At 34.3% G+C, this 18,290-nt stretch overlaps 1 protein-coding gene across 1 annotated transcript in view; it reads left to right on the top strand.

The window, feature by feature from the left end:
• Positions 1-18,290, top strand: part of PCDH15 (protocadherin related 15) — a 689,667-nt gene that overhangs the window by 326,473 nt on the left and 344,904 nt on the right. The window lies entirely within an intron of this gene.

Here is an 18,290-nt window from a genome sequence, read left to right as displayed (position 1 = left end):
CTTCAGAATTAAGTTGGGGAAACAAAAGCTAAACACCAAACAAACAAACAAAAACTGGAATTCAGCCCATATTACCTACAATGTGAAATTGTATTACAGTAATTCTGAAATGGATATGTGAAATTATCAGAGAAAAGGAATCATTCATTTTTTTTCTCCTTGGTCAAACTTTATGTTGAATAGACTCAACTATATTATATCTCCATTCATAGACAATGTGAAAATAATTTTAATTGTGGAACAATTGAAGGATAAGAAATAATTGGAGGAATTGAGTTTATTAGCATTAAAGGGACAAAGTCACAATTCTTCTCAGTAATAAGACAGAAGTCTAACTTTTCTTGTTGAAGAGTTTGTTTAAAATATCATTTTAAATTAGCATTGGAGGTATGTTTTCCTATGAAACACAGATAAAGAGAAAAGACACAAGGTCATTTGGCTTGGACTCGATGTTGATAACTTCATAAACATTTATTCTTGAACTCTCTCATGGCTTACTAAATTATGTAGGAACATTTTGCAAAGGTGTTTCTTATCACAATATAAGGGAGTTTGTAAGAACTCAGAGTCCAGGCTGAAACCTGTGTGATGTTGGGAGTGTTGCTTAATGTCTCTAAACCTCAGTTTAGGTTTGTCATCTGTGAAATGGGGATAATGCAGTCTAATATATGGGAATTTTGTGAGTACTACAAAAGAAGATTCATGAAACATACTTAACTTGTTCCTAGAAAATACTAAGGATTTAATAATATTAGCTATTTCTATTATTATTATCATTTCCTGTGGAATTTCTTCATCTGGCTGGATATTTACTCAGAGACTCATGGGAGGCAGTAGTTAAGTCAAATTGGTTGTTAAATATCTAGCTATTTTTAATCAAAATTTCAGCTTTAAAAACTGAGTTGTATATGTTGATAAGCCTAATTTATTCTGATTGTGCTATTCCTAATTCATTATGACTGTTTCTTTAAAAAAATGCAATACCTGGAATTCCCTGGAAGTCCAGTGGTTAGGACTCACTGCAAGAGGCACAGGTTCAATCCCTGGTCGGGGAACTAAGATCCCACAAGCCGTTTGGTGTGGCCAAGAAAACAAAAACAAAACAAAAGAACCCAAAAAATGCAATACCTTTATTAAGAAGAACCATAAGGTCATTTAAAAAAAAAAACAGATTTAGTATACTCACGGCTTGAACCGAATTAATTATGCAATATATTATTGCTTTGGGAAGAGGGAGCAGCTGATGCAAAATGTGAGCCAAAAATATATCAATGAATCAAATTTTAAACGTCCACTGGGGTAGTAAGTGTCCTGCGCCCTTTCTCTCTTTTTTTTTTGTAAATACAAAAACAATGATTTCAATAAAGTTTTTCAAACTGTCCCACAAAACTTCCAGTTCTACAGAGGAACCTCTGGGGCTTCTACTGCAGTTAAACTTAGAACTTGTGCTTTGTATAATATTTAAAATTCTGCTTTTTTCCCACTTGCTAATTTAGAAAATTATTTGTAATTTAATTTAAAAAAAGATTAGCTTCTAATTGTAAATTAAACAGAAAAAAATTTTAATTATGCACATTAAAAATTGGAAGCCTTCAATCCTCAGAGCCCAATCTCCAGGAGAACCATCAGATCTTAATTTGATGCATATCTTTCCAAATATCTGGATCCTGGGGAGCCTAGTGAAGATGATCAAGGACCTTGGAAAAACAATGGAGGCAGAGATCGAGAAGATGCAAGAAATGTTTAACAAAGACCTGGAAGAATTAAAGAACAAAGAAAACCCTATGGGATTTTGATTCATATGTCCAGGATGAGGCCTAATAATTTGTATTTTTTTTTAATACAGGAATTTTCAAAAATATACAAAAATAGTGAGAAGAGTGTCATGAACTCCCACGAACTCATTACTCAGTTATAAGTTCATGAGCATTCTCTTGGTTCAACTATATCTCCTCTCATCATTCTCTCCCACATTATTTGAAGCACATCTCAGATATCACATCATTTTATCTAAATATGTTAACAGGTATATCTTGAAATGATAGGTCATACCACAATACCATAAAATAAATTAAAGTTAGGAATTTGTATTTTTTTATTTTTAATTTTTTAATGCCATTTAAAGGTTTATTTTCCATTTACAGTTATTACAAAATATTGACTGTATTCCCTGTATTGTACAATACAACCTTAAGCCTATCTTGCACCCAGTAGGCCCACTCCTCTATCCTTGTATTGTCTCCCCTAACCACTAGTTTGTTCTCTGTATCTGTGAGTCTGCTTCTTTCTTGTTCTATTCACTATTTTGTTGTATTTTTTTTTAGATTCCACATATAAGTGATATCATACAATATTTGTCTTTTTCTGTCTGACTTATTTCACTTAGCATAATACCCTCTAAGTCCACCCATATTGCTACAAATGGCAATATTCTGTTCTTTTTTATGGCTGAGTAGTATTCCGTTGTATCCACATACACATCTTCTTTATCCATTCATCTGTTGATGGACACTTAAGTTGCTTCCATATCTTAGCATTGTAAATAATGCTACTATGAACATGGGGTGCATGTATTTTTCAAATTAGTGTTTTTGGTTTTTTTCAGATATAAACCCAGGAGTGGAATTTCTGGGTTGTATGGTAGTTCTATTTTTAGTTTTATGAGAAACTTCCATATTGTTAGTGGCTGCACCTATTTACATTCCCACCAACAGTGTATGAGGGTTCCCTTTTCTCCACATCCTTGCCAACATTTGTTATTTGTGTTCTTTTTTTTTTTTTTTTTCGGTACGCGAGCTTCTCACTGTTGCCTCTCCTGTTGCAGAGCACAGGCTCCAGACACGCAGGCTCAGCAGCCATGGCTCACGGGCCTAGCCACTCCACAGCATGTGGGATCTTCCTGGACTGGGGCACGAACCCGTGTCCCCTGCATTAGCAGGTGGACTCTCAACCACTGTGCCACCAGGGAAGCCCTATTTGTGTTCTTTTGATGATAGCTGTTCTGACAGATGTGAGGTGATATCTCACTGTGGTTTTGATTTGCATTCCTCTGATGATTAGCAAGCATCTTTTCATGTGCCTTTTGCCCATCTGCATTTCCTCTTTGGAAAAATGTCTATTCAGTTCTTTGCCCATTTTTGGGCTTGTTTTTGATATTGAATTGTATGAGCTGTTTATATATGTTGGATATGAATTCCTTATCGGTCATATCATTTGCAAATATTCTTTCCCATTCTATAGGTTGTCTCTTTGTTTTGTCAATAGTTTCCTTCACAGTGCAAAAGCTTTTAAGTTTAGTTAGGTACCATTTGTTTATTTTGCTTTAATATTCTTTACTTTAGGGGATGGATCCCAAAAAATATTGTTGTGATTTACATCAAAGAGTGTCCTGCCTATGTTTTCTTCTAGCAGTTTTAAAGTATCCAGTCTTACATTTAGGTCTTTAATCCATTTTGAGTTTATTTTTTTGTATATGGTGTTAGAGAATGTTCTAAATTCATACTTTTACATGTAACTGTCTACTTTTCCCAGCACCATTTATTGAAGAGACTGTCTTCTCCCATTGTATATTCATGCCTCCTTTGTCATAGATTAATTGACCATAAGTTTATTTATTTCTGATTTATTTAAGACTGTGGTTTAACACCTTTGCAAAACTGAATTATACTCTATTTTGGCTGACATGGGAATATGTTATTGCTTTTATTACCTTGACAACAGAATATTTTTGATGAGTTACTAGATAATTTATTTTTTTAACACCTACAATATTACTTTAAATTAAGGGACTGATAGTTATCTGCAATTACATAATATTATGTGTTGGCATGGGCAAGAGTTACAGTTTAGTTATAGAACACCATCTTTCCAGATTTATTAGTCTCTTTTATAGATAGTGGTACTAAAATTTTCCTTCCTGGTGTACAGTTATCTTGGTACTTGTTATAGCTAACTATGAGTTTAAAATACTACACTGAAGAATATTATAAAATAAATTGTAAAACAAAAGGTCAGCTTCTCCTAGAGGCAGATTCTGCTCCCATTGTGTACCCCGAATACATTTAGTTATGAATTAATGTTGTTACTGATGACATGGAGTTCATTCTTAGAGAATGCTTCAAAGATAATTTTATTTTAAAAGAGTGTTTTAAATGTTCAAGAAAGGATATTCATAGAATCAATGTTTATGTTTTCATTTAGTTAAGTTTTGCAAAAAATAGAGAGCATAAATTAAGTTTTGGAAGCAAAGAGAATCATTGCCTTATTCATAAACTGTTTCTATCTTACTTTCATATATTTTTAGTCACAATTCGAGATTTTTTATTTTTTTAAAAGCAAACTTTAACAAATTTATTTATTTATTTATTTTAAGAAAGACCTTGGTTTTTTTAAAATTAAATTAAATTTTTTTTTTACAGCAGGTTCTTATTTGTTATCTACTTTATATATATTAGTGTATATATGTCAATCCTAATCTCCCAATTCATCCCACCACCACCCTCCACCCCGCTTTCCTCCCTTGGTGTGCATACATTTGTTCTCTACATCCGTGTCTCTATTTCTACCTTGCAAACCAGTTCATCTGTATTTTTTTTTGTTTTGCATGTGTCTTTTTGAATTATGGTTTTCTCTGGGTATATGCTCAGTAGTGGGATTGCTGGGTCATATGGTAATTCTATTTTTAGTTTTTTAAGGAACCTCCATACTGTTCTCCATTGTGGCTCCATATTGTTGTGATTTACATCAAAGAGTGTCCTGTCTATGTTTACATTCCCACTAACAGTGCAAGAGGTTTCCGCTTTTTCCACACCCTCCCCAGCATTTGTTGTTTGTAGATTATCTGATGATGCCCATTCTAATTGATATGAGGTGATACCTCATTGTAGTTTTGATTTGCATTTCTCTAATAATTAGTGATGTTGAGCAGCTTTTCATGTGCCTCTTGGCCATCTGTATGTCTTCCTTGGAGAAATGTCTATTTAGGTTTTCTGCCCAGTTTTTGATTGGGTTGTTTGTTTGTTTTTTTTTTAACACTGAGATGCATGAGCTGCTTATATATTTTGGAGATTAATCCTTTGTCCGTTGATTCATTTGCAAATATTTTCTCCCATTCTGAGGGTTGTCTTTTCATCTTGTTTATAGTTTCCTTTGCTTTGCAAAAGCTTTTAAGTTTCATTAGGTCCCATTTGTTTATTTTTATTTCCATTACTCTAAGAGGTGGGCCAAAAAAGATATTGCTGTGATTTATATCAAAGAATGTTCTTCCTGTGTTTTCATCTAAGAGTTTTATAGTGTCCACTCTTACATTTAGGTCTTTAATCCATTTGGAGTTTATTTTTGTATATGGTGTTAGAGAGAGTTCTAATTTCATTCTTTTACATGTAGTTGTCCAGTTTTCCCAGCACCGCTGATTGAAGAGGCTGTCTGTAGGTGCGTGGGTTTTTCTCTGGGTTTCTATTCTGTTCCACTGATCTATATTTCTGTTTTTGTGCCAGTACCATATTGTCTTGATTACTGTAGCTTTATAGTATAGTCTGAAGTCAGGGAGTCTGATTCCTCCAACTCCATTTATTTCCCTCAAGATTGTTTTGGCTATTTGTCTTTTGTGTTCCATACAAATTTTAAGATTTTTTGTTCTAGTTTTGTAAAAAATGCCATTGGTAATTTGATAGGGATTGCATTGAGTCTGCAGATTGCTTTGGGTAGTGTAGTCATTTTCACAATATTGATTCTTCCAGTCCAAGAACATGGTATATCTCTCCATCTGTTTGTGTCATCTTTGGTTTCTTTCATCAGTTTCTTATAGTTTTCTGACTACAGGTCCTTCACCTCCTTAGGTAGGTTTATTCCCAGGTATTTTATTGTTTTTGTTGCAGTGGTGAATGGGATTGTTTCCTTAATTTCTCTTTCTGATCTTTCATGGTTAGTGTATAGGAATGCAAGAGATTTCTGTGCATTAATTTTGCATCTTGCAACTTTACCAAATTCATAGATTAGCTCTAGTAGTTTCCTGATAGCCTCTTTAGGATTATCTATGTATAGCATCATGTCATCTGCAAACACTGACAGTTTTACTTCTTTTCCTAATTGTATTTCTTTTCTTTTTCCTCTCTGATTGCTGTGGCTAGGACTTCCAAAACTATGTTGAATAATAGTGGCAAGAGTGGACATCCTTGTCTTGTTCCTGATCTTAGAGGAAATGCTTTCAGTTTTTCACCATTGAGAATGATGCTTGCTGTGGGTTTGTCTTATATGGCCTTTATTATGTTGAGGTAGGTCCCCTCTGGGTTCACTTTCTGGAGAGTTTTTATCATAAATGGGTGTTGAATTTTGCCAAAAACTTCTTCTGCATCTATAAAGATGATCATATCGTTTTTCTTCTTCACTTTGCTATATCACATTGATTTGTTTATATTGAAGAATCCTTGCATCCCTTGGATAAATCCTACTTGATCATAGTGTATGATCCTTTTAATATGTTGTTGGATTCTGTTTGCTAGTATTTCGTTGAGGATTTTTGCATCTATATTCATCAGTGATATTGGTCTGTAATTTTCTTTTTTTATAGTATTTTTATCTGGTTTTGTTATCAGGGTGATGGTAGCCATGGACAATGAGTTTGGGAGTGTTCCTTCCTCTACAATTTTTTGGAAGAGTTTGAGAAGTTTGGCTGTTAGCTCTTCTCTAAATGTTTGATAGAATTCACCTGTGAAGCCATCTGGTCCTGGACTTTTGTTTGTTGGAAGATTTTTTTTTTTTTTTGTGGTACGCGGGCCTCTCACTGTTGTGGCCTCTCCTGTTGCGGAGCACAGGCTCCGGGCGCACAAACTCAGCAGCCATGGCTCACGGACCCAGCCGCTCCATGGCATGTGGGATCCTCCTGGACCGGGGCACGAACCCATGTCCCCTGCATCGGCAGATGGACTCTCAATCACTGCGCCACCAGTGAAGCCGTGTTGGAAGATTTTTAATCACGGTTTCAATTTCATTACATTTGATTGGTCCGTTTGTTTTTTCTATTTCTTCCTGGTTCAGTCTTGGAAGGTTAAACCTTTCTAAGAATTTGTCCATTTCTCCAGGTTGTCCATTTTATTGGCATAGAGGTGATTATAGTAGTCTTTTAGGATGCTTTGTATTTCTGTGGTGTCCGTTGTAACTTCTCCTTTTTTTATTTCTAATTTTATTGATTTGAGTCCTCTCCCTCTTTTTCTTGATGAGTGTGGCTAAAGTTTTATTAATTTTGTTTATCTTCTCAAAGAACCTTTAGTTTAGAAAACTAAAACTTTTAGTTTTATTGATCTTTGCTATTGTTTTCTTTGTTTCTTTTTCTTTTTTTTACTTTGCAGTGAAAATTGATTTGTATATTTTTTGCCTCTGAGTCCTTGCAGGAATTTTTTTTTATTCAAACAGAAATTCACAAAAATTATAATCATCCTCATCAGTTCACTCAGTCCCATGTAATTAATTTTTTTTCATCTTGATCTTTTGTTAGCACTTTTATGAATTAATCAGTTTTCCATTAGAATTCTGAAAATGCTTATTCATTCAGTTCAGCAGTATAGTCAGTTACCAGAAACCTGTACTTGTCAGAGTCTTTTCCATGAATTCCTTGAAGATGAAACCCTTTTATAGGAACATTTTTGCAAAAGCATCAGAGTACACCCAGAACTATCTGTAAATGACAAAAGACTTAAAAATGACCACGGTTAAAGATTTGATGAAAGTTCACAATAATGCAATTGACAAGGAAATTTAGTTATTTCTGAGATATACATTTTAAAGTAATAAGTAGAATTATGACTTATAACATTATACCAGAACAGTTTTCTTTGTTTCTATTTCATTTATTTCTGCTCTGATCTTTGTGGTTTCTTTCCTTCTACTAACTTTGGGTTTTGTTTGTTCTTCTTTCTCTAATTGCTTTAGTTGTAAGGTTAGGTTGTTTATTTGAGATTTTTCTTGTTTCTTGAGGTAGGATTGTATTGCTATAAACTTCCCTCTTAGAACTGCTTTTGCTGCATCCCATAGGTGTTGGATCATCGTGTTTTCATTGTCATTTGTCTCTAGGTATTTTTTGATTTCCTCTTTGCTTTCTTCAGTGATGTCTTGGTTATTTAGTAACCTATTGTTTAGCTTCCATGTGTTTTTTTTTTTTTTTTTACTTTTTTTCCCCTATAATTGATTTCTAATCTCATAGTGTTGTGGTCTGAAAAGATGCTTGATATGACTTCAATTTTCTTAAATTTACCGAGGCTTGATTTGTGACACAAGATGTGATCTATCCTGGAGAATGTTCCATGTGCACTTGAGATGAAAGTGTAATCTGCTCTTTTTGGTTGGAATGTCCTATAAATATCAATTAAATCTGGTATATTGTGCCATTTAAAGCTTGTGTTTCCTTATTAATTTTCTGTCTGGATGATCTTCCCATTGGTGTAAATGAGGTGTTAAAGTCCTCCACTATTATTGTGTTACTGTGGATTTCCTCTTTTATAGCTGTTAGGATTTGCCTTATGTATTGTGGGGCTCCTATGTTGAGTGCATATTTATTTATAATTGTTATATCTTCTTGGATTGATCCCTTGATCATTATGTAGTGTCCTTCCTTTTCTCTTATAATATTCTTTATTTTAAAGTCTATTTTATCTGATGTGAGTATTGCTACTCCAGCTTTCTTTGGATTTCCATTTGCATGGAGTATCTTTTTCCATCCCTTCACTTTCAGTCTGTATGTGTCCCTAGACCTGAAGTTGGTCTCTTGTAGACAGCATATAGATGGGTCTTGCTTTTGTATCCATTCAGCAAGCCTGTGTCTTTTGATTGGAGCATTTAATCCATTTAAATTTAAGGTAATTATTGATGTATACATTCCTATTACCATTTTCTTAACTGTTTGGGTTTTGTTTGTGTAAGTCCTTTTCTTCTCTTGTGTTTCCTGCCTAGAGAAATTCCTTTAGCATTTGTTGCAGGGCTGGTTTGGTGGTGCTGAATTCTCTTAGTTTTTGTTTATCTGTAAATCTTTTGATTTTTCTGTCGAATCTGAATGAGACCCTTGCCGGGGAGAGTAATCTTGGTTGTAGTTTCTAGCTTTCATCACTTTAAATATATCATGCCACTCCCTTCTAGCTTGTAGAGTTTCTGCTAAGAAATCAGCTGTTAACTTTATGGGAGTTCCCTTGTATGTTTTTTGTCATTTTTCCCTTGTTGCTTTTAATTATTTTCTTTGTCTTTAATTTTTGTCAGTTTGATTACTATGTATCTCAGCATGTTTCTCCTTGGGTTTATCCTGCCTGGAACTCTATGGGCCTCCTGGACTTGTGTGCCTATTTCCTTTCCCATGTTAGGGAAGTTTTTGACTGTAATCTCTTCAAATATATTCTCGGGCCTTTCTCTCTCTTCCCCTTCTCGGACCCCTATAAATGTGAATGTTGGTGCATTTAATGTTGTCCCAGAGGTCTCTTAGGCTGTCTTCATTTCTCTTCATTCTTTTTTCTTTATCCTGTTCCGCAGCAGTGAATTCCACCATTCTTTCTTCCAGGTTACTTATCTGTTCTTCTGCCTCAGTTGTTCTGCTATTGATTCCTTATAATGTATTTTTCATTTCAGTTATTGTATTGTTCATTTCTGTTTTTTTTCTTTAATTCTTCTAGGTATTTGTTCTTTAAATCTTCTAGATCTTTGTTAAACATTTCTTGCGTCTTCTCGATCTTTGCCTCCATTGTTTTTCTGAGGTCTTGGATCATCGTCACCATCATTATTCTGAATTATTTTTCTGGAAGGTTGCCTATCTCCACTTCATTTATCTGTTTTTCTGGGGCTTTATTTTGTTCCCTCATCTGGTACATAGTCCTCTACCTTTTCATATTTTCTGTCTTTCTGTGAATGTGTTTTTTGTTCCACAGGCTGCAGGATTGTAGTTCATCTTGCTTCTGCACTAGGTGGCACCAGTGAGCCTCTCCCCTTTCCCATTGTGGAGTCTGGAGCAGTGGTGGATTTCAGTTCACCTTTTTTTCCTTTGTGTTTCATCTAATTTCACTTGCTCATAGGATACTGCATGCAGAGGCCTCACACCCAGCATTTCAGACCACAGTTCTCAGGGCCTAGGTGGTGTCTTTTAATTGTGGGTGTTTCTGGAATTTTTGTTGTCTTATTTTTCATGCTGTGGAAAATATGAACGTAGAAGTTTTAGCCAGTTTCTTTAAGATGATTACATACCTCTTGTTAATATGAAAAATTTAGACCTTACTCCACAACCTGGGAGCAATTCATTTAAGTAGGCTGAGAATTCCTCTACCCAGTTGAAGAGAAGTCTGTGCTCCTTCATATAATTAACTATAAGTCAAGTTTTGGGAAACTTGACATAACAGCAAGGTAAAAATCTGCATGAGGCATCCAGTAATTTATATACACATATTTTTAAAGTTAGAAAATCAACCACTCTTGTTTTAAGCAAAGGCATTTTTAAAACTTTTTAATATTTCACTTAACTTTCGGGGACATATTAAGATTCAGTTAGGCAAACATTGTGTTTTTATAGACAAAGCATTTACCATACTTGCTATGATTACTTTTGTATTTGTTATATCTATAGGCCAGCAAAAATTGAGAAACAGGAAAATTACTTAATCTAAGAAGCCGAATGCAAGACCCCCTTCCAGCAGGAGCATTTACAAAAACAGTCAATGACAGTTGCTTGAGGGAGATAAGGGAATGAACAGTAGAGTTAAGTACTATATAAAATACAAATATATAGGAAGTTGAAAAGAAATGTAAGAAAAGAAGAAAGAAACCATATGTATGAAGGTAATGTATGACTTCAAAGCAAAGACAGGTTTGGAGGTAAAGACAAGAGTTGGAAAGGGTGAAGGCACTATCATAGACCGCTCATCCCACCATTTAGCAGTAAAAGAAAGAAGTTAAAGTCAAGGTGAAGATTGACATCATGGGTCAGAAATAAGGGCTCGGTGATGACAGTAGAGATAAAGGAGAGAAGGATATGTGGAACAGAGACTTGATAACTATCTTAAGGTGCCTGGTCATGGTTAAAGGCATAGCTTAGAAAAGGTCTTTTATTTCAGTGAGCTGCTGTAGAAGTAAAAAAAAGCTAGAAACATTGCTAATTAATTTCTAACAAAATTTTTTTATACACATGTATAGACAATCAATTCATTCCTGAAATGCAAACATATTTAGAAGAAAGTCAAATAGAGAGTTATACTACATCCTGTGACCATGTGGTGACCCTGATTTTATTATTTTGAATTTTGAATGGCTATAATCTGCAAAGTTCCTTATCGCAATTAAAAGGTACGGGAATGGGAACTTTGAACACATTTTTAATGTAAATGTGTAACAGGTGATACGATGGCTTAATCACAACAGTAATCTTGCATTAATATCATTGTAATGACATATGTCTTTCAGCCATGTCAAAACAAGTTTTGATGAGCTAATAATATCTAGAAAAATCTCAAAATACCATTGAAAGCTTAATACCCTATATTCCCCCCCACTTTTGATAAATTACATGTCTACTATGTGCAGTTACCTGATAAATGTTTTAAATAAATGTCACTGTAAACAAGTGAAGCATAAAAAGGTTAAAATTATAAAGATGTTAGTTCTAGGTAATTAATTTTTATATACCTGAGACTATTCTAAGAAGGGCAGTGATAATTAAAAGAAACTACTGCTAATTATAATGGGAAATTAAGTGAGATTTGAGAAGGCAATCAGTATCACATCCTGTTTAAGAAATGTGTGTTTTATCTGGAAATACTTAATAGGAATGAGAGCTATCTTCATGCTGTACCATATTGGGACAGGAAATAAATAGAATGTTAATTTAAAATAGTAAAATAATTTTCTTATTATTTAAAACTGATAGTATTCCATGCCCTTCTCCACTATAGAGCCCTCCCACAACTAGAACCATATTTTTGAAGTTGTGAGTTTCCAAAGTTATTTAATTTGAATGTCACACAAAACTATATATTCTATGCTTTATTGGGAGTGATGAAATAGTTTAAAATAAATATTTTAAAACATATTTAGAGGGCTTCCCTGGTGGCGCAGTGGTTAAGAATCTGCCTGCCAATGCAGGGGACATGGGTTCGAGCCCTGGTCCGGGAAGATCCCACATGCCATGGAGCAACTAAGCCTGTGCACCACAACTACTGAGCCTGTGCTCTAGAGCCTGCGAGCCACAACTACTGAGCCAGTGTGCCACAACTACTGAAGCCTGCATGCCTAGAGCCCGTGCTCCACAGCAAGAGAAGCCACCACAATGAGAAGCCCGCTCAAGGAAGAGTAGCCCCTACTTGCCACAGCTAGAGAAAGCCTGCACACAGCAACGAAGACCCAACACAGCAAAAGCTAAATAAATAAATTTATTAAAAATACAAAACAAAACATATTTAGAAATTGGAATCATCTTCACATCAATATACTTAATTTTGTCATACAACCAAGGAATGATTCTACCAACAGAACATGCTGCTATATTATGGAATTTAAAGTTGAAATCAAAAGTGTTTGTCTACAAAATGCTGCCCAGCTTAGCATGCCTGGCTATTTTTAACATTCATTTATTTGTATTATTTGTACTTATTATAATTATTGAATTGATGTCTAATCAATATTTTATATTAATTTGTTATTTTTGTTTATTTTGCCATCCATTAATACTCATTAGCAGAGAGAGGATAGGGACATATTTAAACAGAAGGACTTAGAAGCAAGTTCAAAACTATGTCTTACTGTATTATATTCCTAGAGATATAACAGGTGAATGCAGAAAACTATGAATGAGGTATGTTGAAATGGGTCTCAAACTAAAAAGAATTTAGTGAAAATTTTTGAAGTATGAAAGAGATCTTGTAGCATTCTAAGCAAATAGAATAATATGAGAAAAGGTACATAGATGGAAATTAATTCATTCTAAGATGCATGCAGTCAGCAAGTTACCACCCTCCTCAGAACATACATATATATGACATATATATTCTGACGTTCTTGCCCAAAATATAGTGCTGTAGTTGATAAAAATGATCTCAACTCTCTTTCATCCCAGTATCTCTTCAGAGGTCCACAGGCTGATGATGTCTCAGTTGTGCTTCTTAATCAAGTTATGTTACTCCATCTTACTTTTTTTCCTGCACTTTCAGGACCATGATCTCTAGGGCTGCTAATTTACCATCAAATTGGTAGTGAGATATGAGGAGAGATGAGCTAATTTACCCCTTTCTATACCCTAAACTTGGTGGAGGTTCTTTAAATACTCACCATTAGTACAAGTCCATCAAGAGTAAAATTTTTATAAGATGTTATTAAGCGTCCATGGGTAGTGAAAGAGAATGACAACAAATGAAAGAAATTTACAGTCTTAGGGACTATGGCAGGGTTCACTGACTAGGCAATTGCTAAAAATTATCTTAGAGATCAGACCAATTAACACAGATCAAGGATAAGTTGAATCCCACTTTCTAAAATGATATTTTAAATAATGTAATAATAATAGAACCGATATTGTAGGGTTGTTATAGGGATAAAATGAGTTAAATAAAACATTTAAATCAAAGACTCACATATAACAAATTATATATAGGCATTAGCTTGTACTATTATTTTATCTTTATCATCTTAGTATCCTATCATCTGTATGCTAACAATGTCCACATACATGTTTTCAATTTGAACCTCTCCTGAACCCCAGACTTATATATCCAGGTCTCTATTTGATATCCCCAGTTAGATGAGCATCTCAAATTAAATGTCTACAGTTTTCTTCATCTCATATAATAGATATTCCATCTTTCCATTCTCCAAGCCATAAACTGATGCTATCTTGGGTTCCTATATATTCCTCACACTCCGCAATCCTTTGTGAAATCTGGTTAACTCTTCCTCCAACATTTACCCATCCAAACCACTGTTACCTAGATCTAAGCCACTATCCTCATCTGTAATATTTCCATAGCCTTGTATATTCAATAGCCTCTTTATTTTCAAATAGCCACCAATGTGATCCTTTAAAAGCATAATTCAACACAGTTCAAACTTTTTCAATGATTTTCCATCTCATTAGAGAAAATCCTGTTTGAAAAATGACTAGTGTTTTGCCCCCTTCCTCTCTGACTTCATGGTCCCTCATAGAATCTTGTCAAATAACTTTAACAATAACACAGAGAGATTACTATGTTTCTATTTTACAACATCTTTCCCTTGATAGAGTTGCCAGGTAAAATATGAGAGTCTTATTGGAATTTGAATTTCAGATAACCAACATTTTTTTCCTTTAGTATAAGTATGTACAAATTATTTAATATAATATTGCATGGAGCACACATGAAAACAGTATTTATTGTTTATCTGAAATTAAAATTTAACTTGGTGCCCTGAATTTTTATTTGCCAATTCTGGCAATCCTACCCCTGGAATTACAAGTTTATTAGGGACGTTATTTGCCTTCCATATTCTTGTAGGTGAAAGTCCTGTCAAATATTTTGATACCACAGAACGTGAATCATACTTCCAGCCTCAATAACTGTTGCTTTGGCACTCATCAAACAACCATGAAGGCAATGCCACATGTTTTAGGGCTTGTGGTAGGAATTTTAATATTGGTCAGGATATGCTAGGTTATATACCATGGTGATGAAACCTCTTAAATCTCAGTGGCTTAAAACAATTCAACCTTGTTTTTAGTCATGCTGTTTTCCACTGTCAGGTCAGGTAGAGAATATTTCTCTGTGTTTTACCCCCTGTGTTATCAGGGGCTCAGGAGGAGAGAGGCGTCTCTCTATACATCCATTTCCTTGCTGAAGCAAGGAGAAAAAAAATATGCTGAATTTCAACTAGCTCTTAAAATTTTGAATCAAATCATTTTAATTTTTAAGAGAATAATTACAGAAATGTTTGTATTTCCCATCACCCTCTCTGCCCAGTCCCATTTTCTACTTTCAGATGTGAGAGACAACTGTCTTGAAATTGGTGTGTATTTTTCCTTTGCACATTTATACTTTTATGGTTCATTCACATATCCATCAAAATATTATAATATTTATTTTGTTAACTTGTATAAGTGATATACTGAACATGTCTACTGAAACTTGCTTTCTTTACTCAACATTATATTTTTGTGATTTAACAAGTTTATTGATTTCTTCTGTATGCATGTATTTAAAATCTGTCCATTTATTTCTTTTGAAGCATTTAAAGTTTATCTAATCCTCCATTTAATTAAAAAATGCTGCAATATATATTCTTATAAAGATTCTATCGTGTACATATACAAGAGTTTTTCTAGGATAAACACTTAGTTGTGGAATTTCTTGGTTATCAACCATGTACATCTTCAAATCTATTGCATGCTGTCAGTTGCTGTCCAAATGAATATGTGGTCATTTTCTGACATTCTCACTACCATCTGGTATTCAGAATTTTTAACTGTTTCCCATATGATGGGAATAAAATGTTTTCTATTGGCTTTTTTTTTTTTTTTTGGCCCTGCCGTGTGGCTTGCCAGATCTTAGTTCCCTGACCAGGGATTGAACCCACACCCTTGGCAATGAAAGCTCGGAGTCCTAACCACTGGACTGCCAGGGAATTCCCATCTGTTGGCATCTTAATTTTTATTGCTTTTAAAATTTGATAGTTGAACACCTTTATGTATTTTCTTTATGAATTCTGAACACAAAATCTTAGCTAGTTACATATGATAGCATTTTCTACCACTTCTCTGAAGCTTTCTTTTCATTTTGCTTTTGATGTTATTTCATATAAAGACGTTTTTAATTTGAGCATCATCAAAAGTATCTGTTTTTACTTTCATGGCTTTCACTTTTTTGCGTCTTAAGAAGTATGGTTTATTCAGATACCATAAAGATAGTTCCCTATATTTTCTTATAAGTATTTTGAAGTTTTACTTTTTTGTATTATGGTTTTAAGTCCACCTGGAACTGAATTTTGTGTACTGTCTGAGGTAATGATCCAACTTTATTTTTTTCCACATAAACAATCAATTGTCCCTACTGTTTTATATTTCTTCACTTCCTCTGCAAATTTTTTATGCCACTTCTTTCATAAAACAAATTTCCTTATGTGGGTCTGTTTGTGTCTGAGCATTTTTTGATGTGTACTGGCCTGTTTCACAGTTCTAGATCCAATCCAGCATTTTAGTAAGACTATTTTTGTTGCAGTAAATCTTTGTGTTAAGAAGGGAGATACACTGTTCTTTATTTTTCTTCAAAATACTATCGGATTTTCTTGCACATTACTTTTAGAATCAGCTTTCAATGTTATTGAGACTTTTGATTGTAATAATATCACACTTCAACATTAATTTGGGGAACATTACTCTTTATGACCTGACATTTCCCATCCATGCACTAATTTAAATATTTTTTTATTTTAAGTTCTTACACAACGTTTATTCATGGTATCTAGAGACATAGCATATTGTTATGTATATGAGCACATATTCTGGATCTAGACTGTTGTCTTTGAATCCCAACTATGCCACTTGCTACCTTTTACCTTATACAAGTCAATTACTCTGTGTGCTTCAGTCTCCTGATTTATTAAAAGGAAATAATATGGAATCTACCTCATAGGGTCACAAGGAAGATTAAATGAGTTAACATTTATATAATACTTCAGCCAGTGTCTGGCACATAATAAGTACTATGTATGTACACTTTATTTTTTCTTTTTAATTTTTTTTATTGAGGTATAATTGACAAATAAAGTCATATATATTTAAAGTGTACAACATGATGGTTTTATATACATATACATTGTGAAATGATTACCACAATCAAATTAATTAACCTGTCTGTCACCTCACATAGTTACCTTTTCTGGGGAAGGGAGAGAACACTTACGACCAACTGTCAGAAAAATTTTACTACAGAATAGAGTATTATTAGCTAAAATCACCATACTGTATATTAGATCCTCAGGACTTATTTACCTTATGACAGAAACTTTGTTCTCTATGACCCCTACCTCCTAGGCCCTGGCAACCATCATTTTTGTTTTTAGATTCCACATATAAGTTATACCATACAGTATTTATCTTTCTCTGTCTGGCTTACTTCACTTAGCATAATGACCTCAGGTTTCATCTATGTAGTCATGAGTGGGAGTGTTTCCTTCTTTAATAAGCTTAAAGAAAGATTCTATTATGTATAATAGAATATATTAATTATATATATATATATTCAACCATTGACAGACATGACAGACACTTAGGTTGCTTACATATCATGACTATTATAAATAATGCTGCAATGAACATGCGAGCATGGGAGTGCACATGTCCCTTCTAGATACTGATTTCGCTTACTTTGGACGTATTCCTGGAAGTGGGATTAGTGGATCATAAAGTAGTTCTATTTTTAATTTTTTGAGGAACCTCCATACTGTTTTCCATAGCAGCTGTATCAATTTACATTCCTAACAATAGTGCCCAAGAGTTCCCTTTTCCCTGTATCCTCACAAGCATTTATCTCTTGTCTTTTTGGTAATATACATCAAACAAGTGTGAAATGATATCTCATTGTGGTTTTGATATGCATTCCCTGATGAATAGTGATATTGAGCAACTTTTCATGTAGCTGTTGGCCATTTGTGTATCTTCATTTAAAAAAAAGTCTATTCAGATCCTTCACCCATTTTTTAATTGGGTTATTGGGTTTTTGCTGTTGAGTTTTAGGAGTTCATTATAGATTTTAGATATTAACCTTTTATCAGATACATGGTTTGCAAATATTTTCTCCCATTCTATAAGTTGTATTTCTATTTTGTTTATCGTTTCCTTTACTGTGTAGAATGATTTTAGTTTGATGTCCCTGTCCCACTTACATATTTTTGCTTTGGTTGCCTATGCTTTGGTGTCATATTCAAAACTCACTGTGAAGTTCAATGCGTAGGAGTGTCTGTGTTTTCTTCTAGGCGTTTAATAGTTCCAGGTCTTACATTTAAGTTTTTTTGTTGTTGTTTGTGTGTTTTTTTGTTTTGTTTTGTTTTTGCGGTACGTGGGCCTCTCCCGCCGTGGAGCACAGGCTCTGGACGTGCAGGCTCAGCGGCCATGGCCCATGGGCCCAGCCGCTCCATGGCATGTGGGATCCTCCCGGACCGGGGCACGAACCTGCGTCCCCTGCATCGGCAGGCAGGCCCTCAACCACTGCGCCACCAGGGAAGCCCTACATTTAAGTTTTTATATGGATTTTGAGTTAATTTTTGTGAGTGGCGTGAGATATGGGTTCTGTTTCATTCTTTTGCATGTG

This window comes from Neophocaena asiaeorientalis, unplaced genomic scaffold, assembly GCF_003031525.2.
Source record: "Neophocaena asiaeorientalis asiaeorientalis breed wild unplaced genomic scaffold, Neophocaena_asiaeorientalis_V1.1 scaffold131, whole genome shotgun sequence".
NCBI classification, from domain to species: domain Eukaryota; kingdom Metazoa; phylum Chordata; class Mammalia; order Artiodactyla; family Phocoenidae; genus Neophocaena; species Neophocaena asiaeorientalis.
Note: the sequence above shows the minus strand (reverse complement) of the source record. Positions and strands in the feature narration are given on the sequence as shown.